At 41.8% G+C, this 24,857-nt stretch overlaps 1 long non-coding RNA gene across 1 annotated transcript; it reads right to left on the reverse strand.

The window, feature by feature from the left end:
• Positions 1-2,104: 2,104 nt before the first annotated feature.
• LOC119703988 lies at positions 2,105-4,268 on the reverse strand. Its single transcript, XR_005257815.1, has 3 exons — positions 3,944-4,268; positions 3,090-3,233; positions 2,105-2,542 (listed from the first exon to the last, which is right to left on the reverse strand). It is a non-coding gene; the product is annotated as an uncharacterized LOC119703988 (long non-coding RNA).
• Positions 4,269-24,857: the final 20,589 nt, after the last annotated feature.

Here is a 24,857-nt window from a genome sequence, read left to right on the forward strand (position 1 = left end):
ACCAAGCATTGGAGTTCTTTAAATCGTAGGTAAAACTAATCTGTATTCCAATTTGAAAAAAGTCTCTGAAAGGACAAAACATGCATGTTGATGGCAGAGAAAAAAAATCATATGTCTGCTCATTGGGGAAAAAAATCCAAGAATATTTAATGTGTGAAAATAGGACTCCAGTTATGCTGTTAAGAATAATGAAATCTAGGGTGCTAAGTACTGTATGTGTCGCTGTACAAGTTAAGCTGCCTGAGGCAGTTTTAATTTCTCTAGCCAATTTTTCTTAAATTTTCTCTGAATTTACGCACCCAAGCATTCATCACCTGAGAGGAGGGGGCTGGATGGAGTAAGGGCAGCCAGAGATGCTCAAGGCAGAGGCATGCCTGGGTCCTGGCCACGGGGCAGCTGGGCACTGGCAGCAGGGCTTGCCAGGGAGCCCTGAAACCAGAGCAGACACATCCCAGCTCCTCTGAGATCTGCTGGGAGCTGCTCTGTCTCTGGTGGGGTGGATTTTAGTCCCAGGATTAGCTATCCCCTCCAGCTAAAGAGAAAGGACTGGTCACACCAGCCCACGAGGGTGAGGGGCATGCCCCTTACTGAAAGAAGCAGCCTTGGAGGCAAGTGGCAGAGCCCAGGGCTGGCACTGACACACATCAAAACTACATTCCTCAAAGTTACTTTCCTTGTCAAGAACAGGCTGAAATTAACTTGCCAAGATTATTAAATTTGAGAGGAAAACATAATCCAAAATTGGATAGCCATAAACAAGTGCCATCAGCAGGAGTGTACACTTCGTGGGACTACACCAGACATTTGCATTTTTCTGGTGAAATAAGCATTTACTTCTGCAAATCATTATAGTACCTGCTGTAATTTTACTTGCCAGGAGCCATTGAGTTTAAGGCAGAAGTCTGCCTGCAGTAGAGTCAGGTTTGCTTCAGCCTCAGCAGCACTTGTCCTGTGAGGGCTTGGGAAAGGGTCTTCAGTCTCCTTTGGTCTCCACCCCACATACATGGCAGGAAAATTTTATTTTAGATTTGCAAAATATTCAGTGTTTGTGATCTCCTGTGGTGAGCTGTCGCTGTCTGGGTGTGACTCAGAACATGGATTAAAGTGAAATAGTTGCCAGAGAAACAGAGGTAGGTGCTCTGAGACAATCCATGGGTACGCCCTAGGCAGCAAAGGCTGGTAGTGGCATCCTTGCAGGATGCTCCGTGCTGATACCAGAGGCCCCCTGGACAGGCAACGCACAGGGATCAGTTGGTGTCCATGACTTTGGACAAAGCCATGGCCTCTGTGTGCTGCTGCACACAGGTGAGGCGCAGAGTGCTGCAAAAGGGCCCTGTTGTGCACTCCAGAAGCAGCAGCAAGGCTGAGAAGCCCCTGAGCCCCTCTGCCAGCGCGTGGGACTTTCATCCCCGGCAAGGGAGGGACAGCTGTGCACAGCCTGCTCACCCACTCTGACACACATCTCGCCTGTCAGCAGCCAACCATGAAAGCACCTGGTGACCTTTCAGCCAGCTCTCCACATGTAACAGCTACAAGCCAAGAAACTATCAGCACAGTGACTGAAAAGCCCTTCATTCTCCCCCTTCCTTCTGTGTTTATGTTTCCCCAAACATGCAGTGCAGCCATTTCCACCGAGCTGCATTTCAGACATTATTTGGGTTACAGAGCAGTAGCTCTGCTTGCTTGAGTCACTAATACAGCCTCAGGTGTGGAGATTAAGCCAGAGCCCATTTTTATCACATTCTCTAAAGAAAAGGCTGCTTTTTCTGCACTGCAAAACAATGTCAGGGTCTGCACTGTGTTCCTGATTTGCAACAGCAACGTTCAGGCTGCATTGCTGGATGGATTGTCCAGACAGGGTGCTCTCCTCCTGCCTTGGACACAGCACTGGGAGGCAGATCCAGCTTCTTGCTCATCCAGAGGGACAAAATGTACAACCAGCAAAGGAAAAAGCTGCTCACCACCCACGCCTCAGCAGCTTGTGCCTGGAATCCTCCTGTCCAAGGGGAAGCCTGAGGTGGAGATCCCACCTTGGACCTGATAATAACACTCCAGGTTATTCCCTACCAGCCTCCAGCTGCTGCCCAATGGAGGGAGGTGGCAGCAGGACAAGAGCCTAAAAAGGTGCAAAGCCAGGCCAGAAGACCTTGTGGAAGGTGTCTGTTTAGCTCTGGTTTTGTACCAAGGAAATTACTGCACTCATTTGCCTCTGAGGACAAAATGCCTGTATCTGTATCCTTCATCTCCAAGCATTACAATTTGCCCAAAAACTGGAGTTGAATTTATCTATCATCTATATTGTGTTTGGGCACAAACCAGTGCAGAAGATTTGCCACTGGCCTAGTTTGACTTTCATACCTTTTTAATTTTTTTTTTTGCAGTTGTTTCCAAATGGCAGCAAAGATGGACCTCTTCCATGTCCTCATTTTCCAAACACAAAACTCATGTGAAGCGGATTATGTGATTTTTTTTTTTCCATTTCAGTGCAAGATCCTCTCTTCTTCTCTGTTCCCATCAGCAACCAGAAAACATCCTCAGAATTCTGATGGAAAGACAAGACACGTGAGATAGTATATTATTCTGAATGGAGTTTCTGGAGCAACTAAAGTTTTGAGCTCATCTGCTGCTCTCTCTCTAGCTTGATTCAGAATCTAATTTGTCCAAAATTTCAACCGTGATGAACTTTCCCAAAACAGAAGCAGCAAGCTGCTTCCCACCATCACATACTTGGCCTGTATCCCGCCTATCCATATGCAGCAGATGTAAATATAATTTACTGGCACAAGCAGCTTTCTGCAAATGGCATCTTTCTAAGTCTTCTTTAGTATCCATGTGAAGAAGAAAATGATTTTATTGATGCACTTGGAGGCCCCAATAATGCCTCATAATGACCTACAAATGAAGGTCTTTCTTAATATGCACCGATCAATAACTCACATAATTACATCTCGTGTTGTTTTGCTGAATGGTTAACAATTCTAACCAAAGTTATAATGATTCCTTACAGACAACGTAAGTCTTCTAGGAGCCACATTTTGCTGCTTTCCATATATTGTAGACCTACACAGATACAGATTTAGTGCAGGCACCTGTTGCATCAGCTAATTTAGGACACGGCCTCTTCTCTGGTGTGCCCAGTCACTGCAAGTGCAGCTTGCAAAGTCTCCTGCCACATCACGAGATGCCTTGGAGAACAGATTGGAGCAAATACAGACAATTCCTTATTTTCTATCCTGTTGAAATAAAGTGGTTAGTAAGATGGTGGTTTAATCAGGGGGAAGACAATTATAAAGTCAGAATGAAATATTTTCAGTGGTGACAACCTGTCTGGTGGCAATGGGAAATCCTGCATGTCAGCACATTCATTCTTGGCTTTATCCTTGCTCACTGGATGTGACTCAAAGGAAATGCTGGGCTTCAGTTTCTTCATCAGCAAAATGGGGATAATATTTCCACTTATGCAAGTCACTTTAAGTGGAAAGCACTGCATTCATGCAAGATAGCTTTATCGTGCCAGTACACCACAGAGTTTTTCACTTTCTGCCTGGAACATTTCATAAAAATCCCTCCACATATGGAACAGAACAACTATTACAGACTTCCAAAAATGTGATTTTTAGGTAGCTGACAGTGCCACTTACATTTGTGCACTTTTGTGTTTCAAATAGAGTCATGTTTGGCAACGAAATTCACAATCATCTGGCAGTTTTTTACAAAAAAAAACCCCAAACCTGACCATACTGCTCCAGGTTTTGCCAGCCTTGTCACAATCCCCCTGTGCACCAGCCCTGGCTGCTGCCTGGGCAGCAGGATGTGGCTGGCAGGCTCTTGATCAAACCCCCAGCTTCACACGTGGGTTTTGGAGCAGAGACACATTGTTTAGCACTTTAAATTCCCCTCAGCAGGACTGTGCTGCAGCATCAATTGTCATTCCATCACTCACCTTTAGTGGATGGAGGAAGACGATGCTTTAGCATCTTGTTGCTTGGCTTCACGAAAGTGGTGAGACCTGGGGCTTCAGGCAGGCTGCAGCCACTGCCCTTCAGAGCGCCACAGTCCCTCTGCACACACTCAGCTCCCCGGCCACCACGAGGGGTGGTTTGCTGCTCCTGGCCCAGCACACTGTGCTGCCAAGGAGGCACAGTTCTGCTGAGAAACTCGCTATCCCCTTCCCAGCGCAGGGCTTTATCAATGTCAGGAGACTGATAAATGCTTTAATAGTTCAACTTTGTGCTCTCCCTTCTCTGTAAGCTTGGAACAAGACTGTAGACAAGTACCATACATGACGTAGCTATCAAAGAAAGAAGAATTATATTTTAATTACTGTATTTATCTCAGAGAACACAGTGATTGGATTCTCTGATGAAAATAAATGCAATGAAAGACTAACAGACTTTTGGTGGCAGAACCATTAAATCCTCTCTGTAAATATGGTCTGGATATCTGGGGTACAATTAGGACAGCAGCACTGAGTGCTTTTCTGGGTAAGAGTACAGATGCACTCTAACCTGAATCTAATTCTGCTCAAAGGCCAAGGCAGAGCAATGCTATTTGTGCTGTAATGATTTAGTAGAAATGGGCACCATTATATTTCTAATGACTTTTGGTCAATGAGCACCTTGGACTTTCAGTGCCTGCTACTAAAGACCTGATTGCTTTTAGCAACTCTTTCACAGAAGATACACCATCACAGCAAATGCAGAGCTCACCTGTGAAGAAATCAGACCCAAACAAAGCAGTGGATACCAGGACAATAGGACACACGGTATGAGAGCTTCTGTAGCAAACTGCAAAATTCAGACATCACTAGTAGGCATTACTTGTAAAAACAGACCTGAACAAATAAATCAAAATGAATAATTTATTCGATTAATTTTGTTTCTCCTTGCTTAGGGAATATATATAAGCCAATCACACCATCTTGAATTTATTATTCAAATGTATTCAGTGACTTTTGTTCACTATATTTTTTTACTCTATGGATTAATCAGAATATTTAAAATTAAAAATACACAGTTTTTCTGTGATTGGCCAGACATACCACAGGACATTACTTTTCTTCTGGGAGCAAGTGAGCATGCCAGCACTTCTGGAGTAATCCTTATGCATGCAAAATTGAAAATTCAGTTTTGACAAATATTTGCATGTGCATCTTTGGAATTCACTTGCTGCCAAGAAAACTGTCAGTAAAATTCAGCACCTCTTAAATTTGTAAAATGTGAGAACTAAAACATGCATTTTAACATTTGCATTTAATTTTTTTCTCTCTGTTTCATCTGAAAGTTTTAGAACATTGTTTTTTCCCTGAATGGATGCAGCATTGCATAGCAGGACTGAGCTACAGTTTTGAGTCACTCAATATCACTGGACTCAGCCAATGGTCTGTAATCCTAAAAGCCTGTGCTTTTCTAAACAGGCAAATGCTGTGTGCATCACATGCAAGGCCTTCAAAAGTCAGGGTGGTTTTGCCTTGACGGATATGTGCATTATTCCTGTATCAAATAACCCCTCAATTACTGAATTACTCTAGTTCTATTGTCAGGAAAAAGCAGATTGGAGACCAACTCATTAAAAGCCTAAACTGTGCTGTTAGCATAAAACATAGGTGAAGGGAAAAGTTATTCCACCACAGAAAAGTTCCATCTCAGCTTTTTAATTAGTGAAGAGCACCTGCTAAAGGAGCCCTCACCTGTCTGGTGTGTGACTCTGTGCAATCCCCCACTTTGAGGGCAGAGCTTCAGTTAGGGATGCCAGAGAATCTTTTCTACCTCAGCCTTCAGCTCCATGTTTCTGAAAACATGCTCATGTGTACGTTTGCCTGAGAGCCAATACAACTATCTACAGGATTTATGTGTTAATATATCCCTTGGTCTATCTTTAAAACAGCGTCCATATTTTCATATGCAGGGACATGAAAAAAATTTAGGGTCTGTCTAATCTTCAATTACATCTGACCCGCTGGTGGCTTGGGATGGGGATGAAACTGAACATATCCCTGATCGTGTCTGGCAGAAGTATTTAGGTGGAAATTCTGCCCACAGAGAGACATTTTTAAAGTAATTTGTAGCAATCAAAAGCAAAGCTTGACATAGCCGCTGATGTCCTGGCTCTGCAGACTGCCCCCAGTCGAGGCCCCCTGTCTTGTTCTGCTGAGGGGAGCCAGTCCTGCTGGGCCAAAGGAGCAGCCAGCATACTTTGGGACACCATCAAACAGCAACAAACAAAACCCAGCCCAGGGAGCAGGAGGGTTATCTGCTGACAAAGATAAGCAGGAGGACAGCACAGCAGCTAGCTCTTTTAAGCCAGCAATGACCACAAGTGCAACTATAAAACTATGGCGGGAAATAGGGTATTAAGTCAGTGAACAAACAGAGCTGATGCTCCAGTTACCATGCAAGATGATTTAAATGGCTTAATTTACACTTCACAGCAAGGCTTTCCTACTGCAAATCAATAAATTTGCATAGGTTCTCAAAATAATCAGCAACATGCTCCTGCATATATTTTTTAAATAGGTACAAAATTCCTTAATGAAAGCCAGAATTGCATCATAAACTCAGTTTTTAGTTCACTTGCTGGTTGCATTGATGAGAGAATATGAATATATTAAGGGTTAGAGCTTAGCAGCAGCTTTGCAGCTCATTTCTGCAGATAGCAAGACTGCAGGTTCCCACAGATCCAGGTGTACAGCCCCCTCCCATCACCCCCCAGTGGTGCAGGCAGAGCCTCCTGAACACTCCTGGCCTGAGCAGAGGAAGAAATTCAGCTGAGATATCCTCTGTGCACACCTCTGTGCAGGGGACAGGCATGTGGAAGGGGGCCAGACAGATGCACAGAGGTCAAGTTCCAATAGGAGTAACCTTTAACATTTTTCCATGTAATTTCTTGTTCTCCTCCTTACCTTTGGTCTGGCTGGGATCAGAAGTAGAAGCTCCAAAATGCCACCAGCAAGGCTGTGCTGGCAGCAGAGGGGTGCACAGCTCCTGAGAAAGCCTGTTCCCATCAAGGTATCAATGTGAAATTGCCAGTTAAAGGTTAAAAATGTTTGCCAGAGGCATCCTGGCACTCAGGGTCTCCCCGAGCCAAGGCAAACTTCAGATGTTGCTGAATTATCCCTTGGAAATATCCAGGCCAGCTGAAGACAAGGCTTTGCACTTGCCCAGGCTGTTCTGCTCCCCTCTCATTTTGGTGCCCCCATGTACAGAGCCACAGCAAGGTCTGACCCCTCTGGGACTTGAGGAACTGGCACAAATGAGTGAGGAAACCTCACAGCTTTACTGGATCCTGGAAAAACACTGTACTGATGGGTCAGTGGGGCATGAATGGGGTGGTGCCAGGGCATGCTGCAGCAGCAGGGCCAGGTTTCAGCACAGGGAAGCTGGGGTTCTGACTTACCAGTCCAGTCTTTCTGTGCCCAGCTGTAAAAACAAAAACAAAACAACAAAAACCACAACAACAACAAACCCAAACAAACACCCCAAAACAAACAAAAAACCAAAACCAAGATTAAAAAAGAGTGAGAGGGAACATTTCTGTGTTTGTAGCTGTGCAATGACTAAGGGCTTTGAAGTTATTTTTTAAGCACATCTTCTTACTCCTCTGCTAAAACAAAAAAAACAAGGTTTTTACATAGAGAAACAAAATGAGTGCAGAGGATGGAAAAAAATATGGGTACTCCTGCCAAATGCAAGAGAAGTGTAGGCAGGGGCTTTGATGGTTTCACTGCTGGAACAGGGTTGGCCTCTTGCTCTTCAGGACTAGGGGAATGAGTTGGCATGAGTTAGCCTCAGGTACTGACCAAAATCTGAACACTCAAGCTTGTTTCCTCCTGCTTCCCAAGTGTGTTTCACGTCACTGTGGGTCACCACCAGGCATCTTGGGGGCAATACAAACAGCACTCAGGTGGAGTTCCAGACCTCTCCTGGATAGCAAGGACATTCCTTCTGCCCTGAGTCCTGCCCCAGCTCTGATCAGGGAGCTGAGGAGCTGGGGCAGGACTCAGATGACCATCATCTCTCCCTGTTGCCTAGGGCAGGACTGTTACCAGCCTCAAATCCTGGAGCAGAGAGCCCTTGCTGAGCACCACTGCAGCAGCCCTAAGTGTCTCTGTTGGGGTGGAGATGCTGCAATTCCCATTAGCCTGTGCCTTAAGGGACATGCCAGAGAGAAGGTCTGTGTGTGGAAGATCATGAAGGCACCTCTGAAGAAGAACTCAACCCTTCATCTGGCTCCCTGCAGTCCCAACACTGCCCCACACAGCAGCTGAGGGGCACAGTCTCCTCACTCAGACCACTGCTGCTGTCTCTCATGGCTGCAGATAATTGGAGGATATGGAAAAGGGACCCCTATTATGGTCACATTTCCTGGCAAGGTACTACTAGCCTGCTGTCCCTCATTTCTTTGCATGTCTCATCCTTAATTTGTTTTTTATTTGATTGGGTTGGGTTTTTTTTTTAGTATTTATTACTCATGGCAGAATGTTGGGTTATAGTGTGTCAAACTTGACAAAACTTCAAGCAGAGAGAATGATAAAAAGTATCTTGAAAATCATATTTGCCCCTTAATAATTTAATTCTGCAGAAAGGGAAATCAAAGCATCACAAATTGATTGCTGTGAAACAAATTACAATTATTTCTACACATCCAAATAAATCTACTAATTTTAGGCATCTGACTTGAGGCATTAGATGGAATATGCAAATGCACATGTTGAAATGATGGCCGTGTCTCTAGAGCTGCTCACTTATTTCTCTGTTCTTTACTGCTCAACAGTTTCAGACTGCTATTGAGACATGCAGTAAATTAGCTGCTCTTAAGCACTGCATGTTAGAAGTATTAGAAAGCATGTCTGTAAAGCACAGCTGACAGTCTCAGGCAACCAGCTCTGGCTTATCCCTTCTAGAAATGCAGACTAATGTCCACCGTCACTTCCCCCAAATCTGCTTCCAGTTGGGTCATACTGCTCAAGCTACCCTTGACAGAAGCCCTCTGCCCTGCTCTACTTCATAGAAAGAGAGCACCATGACACAAAATGTCCCCACTGAATGCCAGTTTTCCACATACATTTTACAAAGTGTACTTGTTCAGCTGTCACATGGCTTCACATAAGAGAAGCCATCTGATATTGTTACTGACATACTAGTCTAGTGTGGCTTTTAATATTAGGCTTTTTATAACTCACAGGGATGGCAGAGCAATCTCAGGTAATCAAAATAAATGAAGACAGCCTGAATAATGCATTTGTTAAATCTAAATAACATACAGTGGACACCTTTTAAAGCGTTTTCCAGGAAAATGTGACTCAGGTGCAATATTGATTGAGAAGATAAAGACAGGTGTTTTCAATTCTTATATTATGGATGCAGTGAGGACTTTGATAATGTAACAATCATCTTTTGTTACTTTGCTGCAGTCCAATACAGCTAGAATCAATTTTTCATTGTACTCATTTACTGGAAAAAGGGATAATGGCAAGGACAACACAGCTTTAATAGAAAGAATAAGTCATGATTTAATTCAGATGTTGTACTACAGCTACAAGTTGAAAGATATATTTATATATACCAAAACATACAAAGGAGCCTGCATGCTTTTGAATAGAAGTCATGGCTCTGCATTTCTATTTATTGGTAGTTAGGTGGAATGATGCAGCATTATTATCCTGACAGCAATAAGAAGCAAGAACCTTTTAAAGTGCAAAAAGATAGCTGTAGGATTATGAGCAATCTTTATAGAAAAGCAAAATAAAGGGCAATAGCAAAAGGGCACGTTTAGGTCTTCATTAATATTTGTATTTAAGTAAAAATGACAAGCAGAAAAACCCAAAGAAAGGCTAAGTTCACAATCCATGTAATGCTTTTATGCACAACTGAGATATTTCTCAAAGATCTCAGGCATTTTTGATAAATTTTGTTCCTATGGAAAGTACTCAGAATGATGATAAAATAATGGTTTCTTTTTTTTTTCCCTAGCAAAATAGATTGCTTCATGACTTCTTGAATGAAACACAAATCTAAGAGTGATAGTGTTTGGGGCTGGATTAGTCTCCTGGGGTTGCAGCCAGTGTATGAAATTTCATAGCTTTTCCAAGGAGCTCAATAGTGCTCTTCTCTGTAGCGAGACATTGCTGAATGACCCCTGAAAAAACACCCCACAGAATGTGCTTCAAAACGACCACCAGAAGCTGCCAGGAACTAATTGAGCCTGGTATAGCCCAGAAATATTCTGCAAGGCATATTTCTGAGCAGCACACATCACACCAGCTTAAATCTGAATTTCAGCAGACTTTGGAAAAAATCAGGATCCAAAGTCAAGTCTTAGAGTTGCTTTCTACCTCTCTAATAGGCCTGCTCTTGAAATTCAGACTCTCCTTTTAATGAGCATCTTCTACAGAAAAGTAGACAAAAGGAACAAAATCCTTCCCTGGAATCTCAGCTTTTCTTTAAAAAGAGTCTGGTCTAGTCCTAACTCATTGTAAGCTGAGCCCACATTTGTCTCTGAGGAGCAAAGAGAAAAACAAACCAAAAAAGTTTAAAAAATCAGAAAAAAAACCTCCTTTCTCAGCAGCAGCAACTTCTCACAAGCATTTCAAGTCTTCTCTTAAGCTGATGGATCAAACTCAGCTGCATCTCAGCTGAAGTGGCTCAGGAAGGCATTTCCAGCCTCCAGAGGACATCTGGGATTTACACCAGTGACCCTGCCTGGATTTTACACAGCCTCTGAGATGCTGGGAAGCCTTGGGTAAGTCCCTTTCCCCCTGCCAAACGAGGCACATGCTGGGTTATTAGCAGGAAAGGTGCAGGGAGGGGCAGGGCTCTGGTCACTGGAAGACCAGGGCATTTCTGTAGGACACAGCAAACAGAAATGCACAATGAAGCATAAAAGGTGTGACAGGAGAGCTTGGGAGAGTCACAGATGTCCTGGCAAGCAGGAGCAGGGACATCCCACCTCAGCACAGCTTGATGCTAGGGGTCAACAGGGGCCCTGCACTGCAAACATCTGGGATCCCAAATTTATTGATGGTGGCCTTAGACCATCGTGAGCTTGCCCTAAAACTGCAAAGATTTATAAGCAATCTTAAAGAAAACATGATTTTCTTTACACTGTAATTTCTCAGCCAGTTAGATGAGACTTCAGACTTTCCTCCCCAAGTCACAGGACAGGTGCTGTGTGAACTCTGTGTGACCTCTTGGATTCACTTGTACCCAGCTAGTCTGACCATGCAAGAACACTAGAGTGGCAAGATCCTGGAGGAGATGATGAAAGCTTTGAGCTGAGCACCACTGGCTGCAGCTCTGCTGACTCCAGAGGGAGCTCAGGATAATGGCATGAGCCTCATCCTCCTAGCCTTTGCCTGTGCTGCCACGGGAAGAGAAGCTATTTAATTAGGTTTTTTCTGAGCTGAGAAGGGATCAGTATGTCAATAGTCCTATACAAGAGGGAAAAGTGCAATCTCAGTGCCTACCCCTGAACCCAACAGGGCTTTCTACTCTGCTCCTATAGCAATCCACATTGCTAGACAATGAAGAATGGAGGCTACTACCTTTTCCATAGTCACCCTTCACACACCCAATTCAAGGCCCTGAGGCATTTGGAAGAATGAGCTCTTGCTCACTGCCTATCCAGAAGCTATGGTAACACCTGACAATGGTGAATGACTTTTTATATACATAAATATATAATCCTTTTAAGAGAAAAGAAACACCTGCTGTTCATCTTCATGAGAAAGGAAATTCCAGCATTCTCCATTTCCCCATCTTTGCAGATAAAGCTGCCCTTATGGGTTAACTTTTGCTCCTCTTCACTCCCTTTCCCTCTTTCTTTTTCAATTCTGTCTCCGTTTTCTTTCTTCTTGTTAAAGGTTTCTAAATACTGACACCTATTACATATTTTAGCTAGAAATTCCCTGTAAAACCAGTCCTTTCTTGTTGGGGAGGAGTGGACATCCAGGTTAGCACTCACCAAATCACACAAATTCAAGTTATATTTTTCTCTTAGTCCTGTCTCAGTATAGAAGAAACATTGAACCAGCTCCAATCTAGCACCACCTGAGCATGGCAAAAGCCATGCACTTCCAAATGCCACTCTGAGCTCTCAAATGACTCTTCATGCTCCATATAAGTAGAGTTAATTTTAAGAAGAAACTTAACTCTGCAATAGGAAGATGGAGTAAAAAAAATCCTTAATGCCAGCTTTTCACACCTTGGTTCCGTGCCACTGTGAAGCATTCAGGTCTGGAGCATGTTAGCAGGCACACTTCCGGGCTCGAAAGGATCCAAGGCTGAAACACCTATATATGTAAGGAAGCCAATTTCCTGGCAAGAAAATAAAACTGATACAAAGCACACAAAGGACCCCAATATCAGCGAGAATGTCACCAGCAGCGCAATACATTAAAGAAGATCATTGCAACAAATCAAGTTTCTAAGCGTGACTTTCCCTTTCACGTAGAGAATGGACTGATTCGTTCCCCAAACAATGGAAAACTTTGTGGAGGCTCTGGAACAGATTGCTCTTTTTGGCTCCATTACTCACAGATCAGCTTGCCACATTCAGCAACAAAGGCAAAGGCTAAAACTCATCTTATTTGTTGTCCACAATTTATGAAAAAATAATCTAGCTCATAGGAAATGAGGTGCTTCAAGAATTTGCTGAAGTGAAAGCAATTCACTGTCAGCATAGAGTCAGCTTCAATATGACTCATCTGATCTGTGCACTACTACATTATGCTACACTGATCCATCTAGGAATAACTGTGAAGACTTTACCAGATTTTTTTTACTACTAGGAAAAATGCACTGAACCTGTGCTGACTGTGCTTTGACTTGAGTCACAGATGGCAGTAGGACACTGCCATTGCATTTTGTGGGCATGGGCAGGGCTGTTGTTTTATATATTACCAGCACTCCAGTGACACTGAGTAGCAGTCCTGTGTCCTGAGAGGAAAGCAAGATTTCTGCACACGCAGTATTTTCCTCCACCCATGTCCATACCCATTTTTGATAACTTTTTGTCTGCCACCACTTGGCACTGGTAAAGCATCATCCAAGCGTGTAAAAGCAAAGGAAACAGGTTGTATGTAACCCATTCAGAACTGTCAGCATCTAACACTAATGCTTTCTGACTAACAGCTTTAGGAATCCTTCAAAAGGTCAGCAAATGGCTCAGGGCTGTCTGAAACTCCAAGAGAGATATCTCCATAGCATACACACATCCCACCGGGATCCACATTTGACTCCCTCCCACCACGGAACCTACAGCCCCGTAGTGTGAACATGGCAGCCGGTGCTCTGCAAGGAGAGCCCACGTCAGCTGTTCTGTGCAGATACTCCCACACAAAAAGAGATTTGTTTTCACAACACCATTCAGAGTGGGAGATTTCAGGCTCCCAAAGACCAACCCACTCTGCATATTGTTTCAATAGCACTGGAGAGACTAAAGGAAGATCACCCATAAGACATTGTCAACTGCCCTCTCCACTAATGATTTTAGTGAAATTTTGTGCCAAGGAAAAGCTGTACATATAAAGAGATCGTTTGTCAACCTGCTTGGGAAAAAGGCATAGAAAAATGGGATGTTCACTTTGATTAGAAGAATAAGTCTTTCAGAGACAAGTTCTGAGGCTCTTAGCATAATCCTAGCAAAAATTCCATGGTAATCCATGTTTTTATTCAGAAGAACATTTTCATTGTTAATACATCAGATTTTGCTTTTATCTGACTTATGCTCAGTGCTTATAACACAGACGTAGTGTTTGCATATGAAAGAGTAATAAAAGACTGAGGCTATAGTCTACAGAGAAAGACATGAGGATGGATGAATGTTTGCCTTGGTAAATAGTATTAGAAGTAATTATTTTTAAAAGTATTCAGGTGCATCTCATTTTTTTTCTGTGTAACTAAAAAGGAAGCAACTGATTTGCAACCTAGGATTTGAAAAAGCTGATAAAAAGCCAAAGAATAATTTTTGATGAAGTACTTGTTCAACAGCTGCAGCATCATCCAGTACCTATTGGGCAAGTGCCAGGCTACCTGCTCAATGTCTGGAGATTGATAACTGTTCAGAATTGGATGAATGACAGATTAGGAAAGTAGACAAGCAGGCCTAGGGATGATATCCTTAAAAAGTGCAAGTTTTCAGTTAATTAAGACTGTGATTATCAGTCTGCTGCATTACTTATTTGTTATTTTAAGGTTTTTTTGCAAGAAAAAAAAAAAAAGGCGTTCTGAAGGCATGCAGGCAAGTGCCCACTGACAGCTTTCTTGAAAAGAATTTGAATCCAAAGGACTAAAGTCTCAGCACCTCTCAATTTTTCTATTGGAGAGCACCAGCACTATTTCATCAGACAAGCTGCTTGAATTTGCCAGTTTAACTCATTCTTTGCTTCCCTAATCTTTTTGTTTTCAGTATTGTCAAACAACATAGATGCAGAGAGAGATGTAGGATTCTAAAAGCCAGTTTCCTCTGTTAAAGCAAGTGTTATCCCTGGGGTCAAGGATTGTCTGAATCAATAACACACCAATCTCAGTAGCCCCATTTAAATGGTGAGTCAGTTCACATAATCCAACCACATGTCAGATGAAAAAGAATGATTTAGCAAACACTTTGCAGTCATCTGGTTTTTAGAACTTAGTAGTAAATTATTGGATATCAGTCTACTGTTGCAACTATATATCTTTACACAATAGCAATTTTTCTTGGAGTTTTCTACTGCTCAGCTGCTTATTCAGTATTTTTATATACCCTATATTTATTTTCAAAGACCATTTTAAAATTCTCGCTAGAATTTTTCCATCTGCAGGAGTTTTAAGGGACTATGACAGTTCACAAGAGCATTTCTCAGGCAAGGAAAGCTGATACAAAGAGTTTTGCTGTCCCACTAATTCAGAGCACAAAATGACATCTCTGGACCAATTCTAATTCACAAACAGCCTTTTCCCTCCAAGACAACTGCATTCAACTGAGCTGTCCTAGACATGCATGCTTCTGTTGGGAGTTTTTAATACATACACTGGTTAAGTTACACAGAATTACTATGTTAACTATTTTCTATCAATTAGAAAAATAACCTTTGAGTAATAACACCTCCTCAACACCAAGAGCAGCTGGGTAAGACCGGCCACAGGGGCACAAGGAGGAGTTGGAGCCCCAGCAGCACTCCATGGAAGAATACCTGGGAACTGTCAGGAGAGGACCTTGCACTGGAGAGATTCCCCCCCCCCAAAACATCCTGCCTCTAGCAGGAAAAAAGGGGCCAAGAACACCCAGGCACCCTCACCAGGCACAAACCTGAATGGCCAAGCTCCCTGCCCCAGCTCTTGGACATGGCCACACTCACATAGCCCACAGAGTCACTTTAAGAAGCTTTATTGCTGCTCAAGTGAGCAGTGTGTTAAAATTAGTAGCAGGTGGGGAAGGAAACAAACTGAGATATTTAGCAGATAAACCTTTTTTCTAAAGAAAAGGCCAAACTCTGCCTACTGGGCTAGGAGTCTTCTACACAAAACAAACAAAAAAGGCACAAAAAATGTCTAAAGCAGAAAAAAATATTCCCTGATATGAAAGAGACATTATCTAAAGCTACTTGTATAACTTTCTCTTTCATGTTTTCTTTGGGATTACACAAAAAAGATTGCCAATACTTCATTTAGATATTTGTTGATTACACAAATCCAGAAAAGCAGTTGGTGAACAGAATGACAATAACAAACACTTTTTTCAGAACATTGTGTGGGGTATGAATTTTAAGGTTTCCTCAGGGATCACTCAGAAATACATATGAATTTGATTAACACTACCAATTCTCTAGGACAGAAACCCTCACACTTGCACCAAAGCAACTCTGAATCAATAATCTTGGCCAACACACACAGGTCAGGTATGGCCTTGAGCAGCCAACGTGCTGTACCTGCATTGCTGGCAAACAGCAGCCAGGAAACGAGGTCAGGGGAGAGCAGCACCAGCACCGTGCTCGGGGCTGGGTCTTTGCTGCTTCTAAGGAACCAAGGGTTGTGCAGAGAGAGAGTCAGCTCTCTGCCACGGCACATTTTGTGTGAGGGCAGGCTTTCAAAAGGCACCATGGACATGACAGCACACTTTCTGCTTACCTTGTGTGGCGTAGGAAAACCAAATTGCTTCTTAGAAGTGAAGAAATTTAGCAAGCCACCATAGGGGGCTTTAAATGAAGGACAAATGCAAATCAGTGCTGGCTCTCAAAACGTGCATTGCAGCACTCACACACTGCACTTCTGAAGGAGGGCTGCTTTTTACAGGGGTTGTCTTAGCAGTTTCATGGGAAAGAGCAAGCTAAAATTAATACTGAGTTTTTTTTCTAAGTAGCTGATTTTACAGGAACACGAAACATCTCATGGGAAGCAGTCAATGAGGAAGTTACTGTTTCCCTGTTGAAATTTGCCAGCAATGGAATATATTGTGGAACCCTGTCTCAAGCAGAGGGATACCAAAACTGACATTAAACACAATGCAAGTGTTATTTCACCTAGTGATGAGTACAAGGTGAAACACGGCACAAACATCAAACCATGAGATTTTTCAAAGTTGCACAGGAGAGACAAAATTTGCTAAGAATGTTGTGTGTTTAGCATGGAGATCTGTGAGTGTATGTTATACTTGCACTCCAGGTAGGTCACTGCTGCCCTGATTTCCTGCTCATTTTCAGCATCTGTAAATCCTAGAGATTATGAGCTGCCTGGTAAAGCTATGCTCTTACCTCTCAATTGGCTGCTGTGGAAACAGCAATTACAAGTTAAATTTCATCATGCTTAAAAATAATCCTCCTTTTCCCTCTGATCTAAGGTTACCAGTCTTAAAAGAAGGCAGCAGACAATTAGAAATGAAGGGAAGCAAAGCTTCAGGCTGGGACTTACATACACACTCCACTCTTCCTGCCCAGGCTTTGCTTCTTGGGGCTCCAATGGCATCAATAAGCAACTTTGCTGGTGGCAAGGGTGGATTCAAAGCTGAACCTCAAAAGTTTTCCATAACTCCCATATAGATCTGGACCTCCCTAACAGCCAGAAACTCTCAACAATGCAGTGAATTTCTGGAAAAAAATTAAAAATTAATGTCTCCATTGATGTCCTGCTATGGCAGCCAGAAGAGCAGAGCCACTTGAAGGAAGTGCAGCTTGCCCAAGGGCCCAAAGAGCTGAACTGCTCCAAAGCAAAGCAGGCCTCAGACAGTTCTGCATGTGACACTAAGTCATGGTCTGTTGCATCATCTTTGGATTTGGTTTTCAAGTTATTCTAATTTAAAAAAACCAAACTAATTCTCTCCCTTCTCCCGGCTACAGGCAGCAAAAGTGAAGGGCACAAATGAGATCCCTGCTTTGGTCTCTGGTGTTAGCAGGCTGAGGAGGCTCAGTTATGGCTTGAGATCTTGCAATTCTCTTCTGCTCTTCCAGACAATTTTTTTCCCTAAATCAACCAAAAAACCCAAACTTGTAAATAGCTTCAAAGAACAAAACATTTTAAACTGTAATTTATACTTGCATTTTGGTAAGTGCATGTAAGCCCTTTCCTTTGTTAATAGTATTTTTTCTTCTATCATTTAAAGTTTTTGAAACTGAAATAGTAATTACTTTTTTTAGAAATATTTCTGTATGGAGCAGTCTGATGAAATACAGGGCTTCGGGCAGATATTCTGCATCCATCATGAAGAAATTTAAAGACAGCGAGAATTTCATATATTGGGAATCAGATAATTGAAGGTGACTCCTGTTAGGAGCTTTTGGATGGAACTGCCTATTGCTGCTTTGTTTTCTGTCTGCATCTTTAAAAGAGCACTTTAGGAAAAAAAATGTGCATTACAGTTACACCTTACTAATTTTTAAGGAAGGGAACAAGGGTGCTGTTTGGACTGGTCCCAGCAAACAACAAAAATTTGAGAACAAAAACCCAAAAAGCACTTTAGGAGAAAATAATTCCAGCTCTTTAAAAGTATGAGTGGTGGTAAGATTGCCATCTTATATTTAAAACAACAGATTACAAATCCTGGTCTTTAACACCCTGGCAGCCAAACTAAGAACTAATATCATCAGTGGGAATCCAAGCAGAAAGAATAAGTGCTTAGACCAAGGTAAAAAAAGCAGAATGAGGAATGAAGCCTTGTGATTTTATGGTGGGTGCTAGATTGCAAGTCAGCTATTTGCAATGATATTTTCTTTTCCCCTCTCAGCTAAAAAACTTCTGTGTACAATGTAGCGTCATGGCATTCCTAATGGCCGGACTACTTCTGGCTTTTACAGTACGAGAAAATTTTGCTTCCTTGTTCTTATTCGTATGGTATGCTTAAATATTATGGACTCTAAATTTAACTTTAAAACAAAAATATGAAGTTGTCTCAGTCCTTACAACTTCACTTCTTTACTAGATTGTTTCATTTGAAACCCTGTGAAAGACAAAACGGCATTAAAAATTATCACCAATTCCACATGATACAATCTATTGAACAAAATCTCCCTGCTTTATCGATAACAAGAACCAGTTTGAAGAACAGTACAGGAAGTGTATAAAATTCTCTCTTTACAGACTGTGTGGTACCATGATGTCCTATTGCTTTTCAGAAGCTACCCACATCATTGAATCTCCACATCACCAAGAAAAAGACAATCTGATATTTGCTTATTTGTGCATCCTGGTGTGCTGACTCTTCTCTAGCTAGAAAAAAAACAAGGATGAGCACATCTCACATGTGAGCTTCATGCTCTGCAAGGAATGAAAGGTCAAAGGGTAGCAGGCAAAAGCTATTTGCCATTCAGTTCTAATTTCCCTCATAAATTATTAAACAATCCCTTATGCATTTCCATCTTTGATAGTCTTGTGGTATAAAGTGTAAGTCAATGGATAAGCTAATTGCAATAAGCAGAAGTGGTATTTAATGCACTGGACACTTTCAACAGCAAAGTAGTTCTAATTAGTGTTTCTAACTGATGTGGCAGCAGTTTACAGAGCACCAAAATAGTTCGTCATTTGTCAAGTGGGTCCGAAGCTTATGGCAGCTTTCTGATCATCTCCCTTGCCGCAGGACCTGAAAGCACCTTCAAAAAGCTTTCTCTCATTGATCTTTAGTCAGATGCTGACTGAAAGGCACACAGCTTTGCCAGAAAGAAGATAGATAGATAGATGCTGTACCAGCATGAAAATGTCACTTACTTAATGAAAAAGGGTACCTGTTCCCAGCCCCTGTGAATGCATGTATATGCACACACAAACATACACAAGCCCAAACCCAGAGAGGCAGTGAAAAGGGACATTTCTATTAAGTTAAGCATTTGATGTGTGTGTAAAGTACAGTCTGCATAGACTTACCACATCACATCATATAAGGCATATCCTTATATACACACAAATGACATTCCCCAGTCTATGACTGAAATGCAGAGATTTTCAAAATTTCATTAAGCAAGCTCTTCCCTCTAGATTTTTCATTATTAGGCATGCAATGCATCAAATGAACTACATCATTAATTTCAAAATATCACAGTTTACTTTCCTTGTCTGTGATTTCTTCTACTGTGTCGATAGTTCAGCTATCATGCTGTTCTCTGAGGGCTGAGAGAGTAAATGATGGCATGTCAGGTAAAGAGCAAGCATTTGCTGAATACAGTGTCAAGAAAGTTCAGAACAGTTTTCTCTTTATTGCACCTGTTTTATAGTCATCATTAAACTAAATATTGTTGTTAGTTATGGGATAAACTATGACATTTCCCTACATAGTTCAGACAACATTTAAAAGAGCCCATAAAAGCATTTATGAGATTTTAAAAATATTTTTTTTTAATACACTGCCAAGCAGGTTTGTCAAAAGCCACTCTTTACTGAAACCCCTGCACTACGTAGCAGGAGCTGTGCTGATCTGTTACAAGCAGCATTATTTGATGGTGCCACGTGTGTACCACAGTCTTACTTGGATGCTGGAGATGCAGCACTCCCTGTGATGCGTGTTCCAAACATCTCCCAATTTCTCAAAATGAGAAGAGGATGCACAAAGAACTGTAACAAAACAGCTGAGTTGTGTGCACATGCAGGCTGCCCATCTCTGCAGTGCCTGCATCACTGGCTTCTGAGCAGCTGCCTTGGGTTCTGGGGTTGTTCTGCCCATCAAACATCTGGTGCCCTGCTGTGGTCCACCAGAAGCCCTTCTTTGTTAGGTCTCTTGGGAACAATGCTGAAAAGCCAGCAGATATTTCAGGAGTGCAAAGCAGAACCTCTACCAGTTCATTAAGGGAGATTTAGAATTACTTTTGGCTCCGTGCCTTATTGAGGGATAGCCTGTTCCACTGCTCAGCCTATGTACTTCCTTAACCTAAAAGCTAAATTGAAAATGCATTATTTGCACCACATAGGGGTTAAACCAGTAAGAAAGGAATATAATGGAGAAAGATGTTGTGGTTATTCTTTTCCTTGAGAAAGAAAAGAGATCTTCACTACACATTTCATATCCAGACTGAACCCTGAAAGGGCAACTACTCCTTCCAGAGACAGAAGACTTGGTATCTAGAAATAAAGGAAAAAAAAACCAAACCAACACCTGTATTTTGTTTCAGCATGCCCAGTAGTTTTACTGCAGTACTTTCTCAGTCCCAAAGGCATGGTGGAATAAGGAACTATTTGGCTGATGTCAACACTTCTTTCTCTGCCAAGGCTTATACCCAGCCTGAAGAAAACCAAAACAAAAAACTCAAACCAAATCCATCGCTACTATGAAGGGCTTTGAAGCAAGCACGATAGATACACAAGGATGATCAGCTGGGAATTAGGCCCACTGTTCTAGGAGGTGATCACTCCCTCCCTCTAAAGTCTAGCTCTGTAGATATCCCATAGTTTTTAAATACTCAGTTTGATCAGCTGAAGCAACAGTGTCATCTCAAGTCAATCATGGAGGCTGCTACTCACAAATCTCTCCTCTTGCAGGAGACCACAGCTCATAAAAATGTGTGGAAGGCGACATCACTTAGTGCAGCAAAAGCAATTAGGAATATGGAAGGGACTGGGTCAGAACACAAGTCAGAAATAATAGAGAGCATGCACTAATTGGAGAAGCTTTTTATTTTATTAGTGCTTCCATGTCAAATTAGTCAAATGTCTTTGGCACTTACTGAGTGGGTGAGCTATGAATGCTGTGTGCCCAGCACAAAGCCATGTGCAGCCTCCCATCTCACTCCCTGCATTTCCTTTTCTCTGCTTTCTGGCCTCAGGACTCTGCCTCTCGTGCAGTGCCTGCATCAGCCTGGTCACCTTTCAAAGCAGATGACCTGGTTCACAAATGCAAAACAATATTTGGCTAAGGCACTCCATCAGCCGAATCTTAGCTACCGAACCCCACTGGCTTTACAGTCTGGCTTCACTGCAGTACAAGGGAGGCAATGCATCCTTAAATCCATAGTGCTGCAAAATCTGCCTGTCCTCTGAACACTGTATGATAAGAGACAAAATCAGTGAAATACTTGAATGAATGACAGCCCAATAGCCAAACTACGAGGCAAAAACCTGGTCTGAGCCAAGTGAGCATGGAACACCTAAACCACAGCACAGGTTCCCAAGAGAGGCAGAAGAGCTAGAGGTGTAGTCTGTGGTTTACCAATACAGAATTTGCATTTGCACTAGTTTGCTCTAATTTAAGGCATTTTTACACTGGTTTTGAGGCTAAGCAGAGGATTATCAGTGCCCCTTCTTCCCTTTGAAATTCTCATACCAATTTTCTAAAAATGATCCAGAATACTATGCAGTTTTGTTTATATTAAAAAACATTACTGGAAAACTTGCTTTTGCATGAAAGTGCACTCTGCTGCTCCTGCTTTGAAAACTTTCAGTTTCCACTGCTCTTGCTCATCATGTCCCAAAAGGCTTTGCATCACACAGGACAGAGGAGCCAAAGCAACATCGTTCTACCATGGTTTACAACACTGTCTTGGAGAGACCCCAATGTCACGGGGTCACTCATAGAAGCACTGCTACATAACTTTTGTCTTGCATGCTTTGAAAACTGTTACTCTGTTTAGGTCTCTGACCTCTCTTACAAGTCCCTGTCCTAATTATTGCTCTTGTATTTTCATTTCTGTTATTTGATCCACTTATTGACTTTTTTCTCTGATGCCGTTTTGTGCTCCCTAGCAAGCCTTCCTATCCTTTTATCAACTAATGTCCTATACTTTCACACTAATTTTTTACTAAAAAATAGCTCTCCAGTTTCTTTTGTAGGTCTAGATCTGTTATGAATATTAATAGCTTCTTACAAGCTCTATTTGTGGGAGAGTGCTGGTCTTTGATCTGTGGCTTTTTCTTGAATACACTAGCATCTCTGCAATTGGGTTTTGGGTCCCTTTTATGTTTTCCTACCAGATTCCTTTCTTCGTTTCCATCTTTTGCTTTTATTGCAGAGTTGGAACCTGTGGAAGACCTTTAAGCATTTTTCTTTATTAAGTAAACCCTCTCACACTGGCACAGTCTATGGTGATTTCAGCCCTCATTGTGGACTATTTCTGTACATTCCCTAAAGGCATCAAGCCATTCAGGTGGGAGCATGTAATTTGTTTAGTACTGTAGAACTCCTGCCATGCCTATATGTATTTAGACCACAGGCAAACCAATAAAGTTGTCATAGAAACAAAGCATTTCATGAATAAATCAATTCATAACAAACTTGTAAACTTCGAAGAATCCACTGTGCTTTAACAGCACATCTATTATATAGAAACACTAATCATGCTTTTAATGAATAGCGTACACATTCTGCACGTGTCCATTTGTTTAGTCCTGTTGGGCATCTTATAAATATTAAGTCTTTCCTGTATGTTGTGCATGTCTCCACAGCAAGACAATACTGAATCGGATGCTTGCATGATAATGTATCAGCAGGAATTTTTCTATTTCTTTTTTGATGTGTGAGGCAGAGGTTCAGTAAACTCTGAATGCCTTTTTTACATGTCAGTGAGGATTGAAAGTATCAGTGCAGTAATTCTTTTTCTAGTCACAGACAACTTAATAGGACTTCATCCACTCTTCATATAATTATAAAAAAGCCCAGACAATGAGAGCCTGATAAAAGAAGCAGATAATATTGCCGAGAGCTGATAATACAAGCATAAGTTCACAGGCTGAGAATATCCTACCTTCTTTCACTCTAGTTTGGTCTCACTGAAATACATGCATCTGTGGTGGAAATGCTGCTAGAATTGATCATAATACAGTATCAAAACTTCACTTTGCACATGGTGCCTTCACTAGCACTTAGGTGAAATGGGTGCAAAACACTACCTGACTGACACAGCACTCTGTTTGCCCTCATGGGAATGGCCAGGCCAAACAGGATAGAGATTTTTGGAGTCTCAGTCTAACAGTCCCCTGATTTCAAATTAATTGTCATGCATTGAGGTAGTATTTGCTGTGAGTCGCACATGTGTTTGAACTCTCCGCTGCCAACACAAAGCCAATGGAGAGATTTCCAAGTATACCCATGAGAAACATGCCTACAAACAAGGTGAAGGAAAGGAGCACATGACACAGAGAAATAAAAGAAATAACCCATTATTAAAGAAAAATAATTAGCATTCAAATTCAGAGGCTGAGTGTCTTCCCAGAGATAGATACACATGATTAAAACATGGTCCACACAAGGACAGCCTTACGGGGCCCATCCATAGGGGCTCCCAAAGGCCAAAGCAGGTCCCTCCCCAGCACCAGACTTTGTTTCCAGTCTCTGCAAAGGAAGGGCCAAGCTGAGGTTTCTGTTACAGTGAAACAAACACCCTTCTGCCTTCTCCATGCAATAGTACTTGTGGAAAAAGATATGGATAAGAGTCTTAAGTACCTATACCAGAAAAAACATGCCTGAATAACAAATTGCTAACATAAATTGGCAGCAAGATATGTTATACATGGCACATGGATCTGCTAGACACAGGGTGGAGTCTCATTCTACTGATCCCAGTAATTAAGCAGTAGGTTATTAGTTTAATATTGTTCTAGAACCCATTATTATTATGTAAACTATGTAAACTTGATCACAAATACCCTTCATGCTATAGCTACATCTCATTTCAAGGAGTTATTCTGAAACAGCAAGGGAAACAAATTAGAGCAACATTTTATAGACACAAGTTCAAAAATGTCTCCTTTCTTTGGAAGTAATGCAAGTGCCTTTTCTAGTTTTCTAGAATATTCATTATTTGCTTTGCAGTTAAGAAAATTCCAAGTATTTATTTTATTATGTCTTGGATATTTACAGGAGAGAAGCATTCTAAAAAAGAAAACTTCAACACATTTATGTGGCCTGTTTCTCTACAGAATTCTCCCCTATTCACAACTGGAAGGCTGCAAATAAAGAACATGGCTCACAGACATATGCTGCAGGATGGGCAATGTTTGTGTTGCCTATGCACAAGACCAAAGCTCTCAGTGAGTGAGTGCTGCCCAGGAATATGCTATAGGAATCACAGCTCAAAAGCAAAAATCATCTGCTTTCAAATTCAGAGAGCCTTCTTTTAACTACGTATTTTACAGATATGTTATTTCCATAGAAAAATACATTACCCAGTAATTAGGTTCATTTATGGAATCAAATCAAGGCTGTCTACATATCTGCTGGGTAATATTCTTCACAAACAATCCTCTCTCCTGGCTCCTCTGATTATTTTATGATTCCTCTTGCTTCTTGTCAGTACAGATTAAAGGTAACACATACAGCTGGGAACAAACATAATTTTTCAGCAATAGCATTTTGTTTTCCTTAATAATTAACAAGTGCTGCTGACTAACCTTCCAGGATAAAATGTGCACCTTATCGAAAGGGAGCGGACACAGGTTAGAACAGCTCACTTGGGATATCAAAATAAGAAG

The sequence above is a fragment of the Motacilla alba genome, chromosome 8, assembly GCF_015832195.1.
Source record: "Motacilla alba alba isolate MOTALB_02 chromosome 8, Motacilla_alba_V1.0_pri, whole genome shotgun sequence".
NCBI classification, from domain to species: Eukaryota; Metazoa; Chordata; class Aves; order Passeriformes; family Motacillidae; genus Motacilla; species Motacilla alba.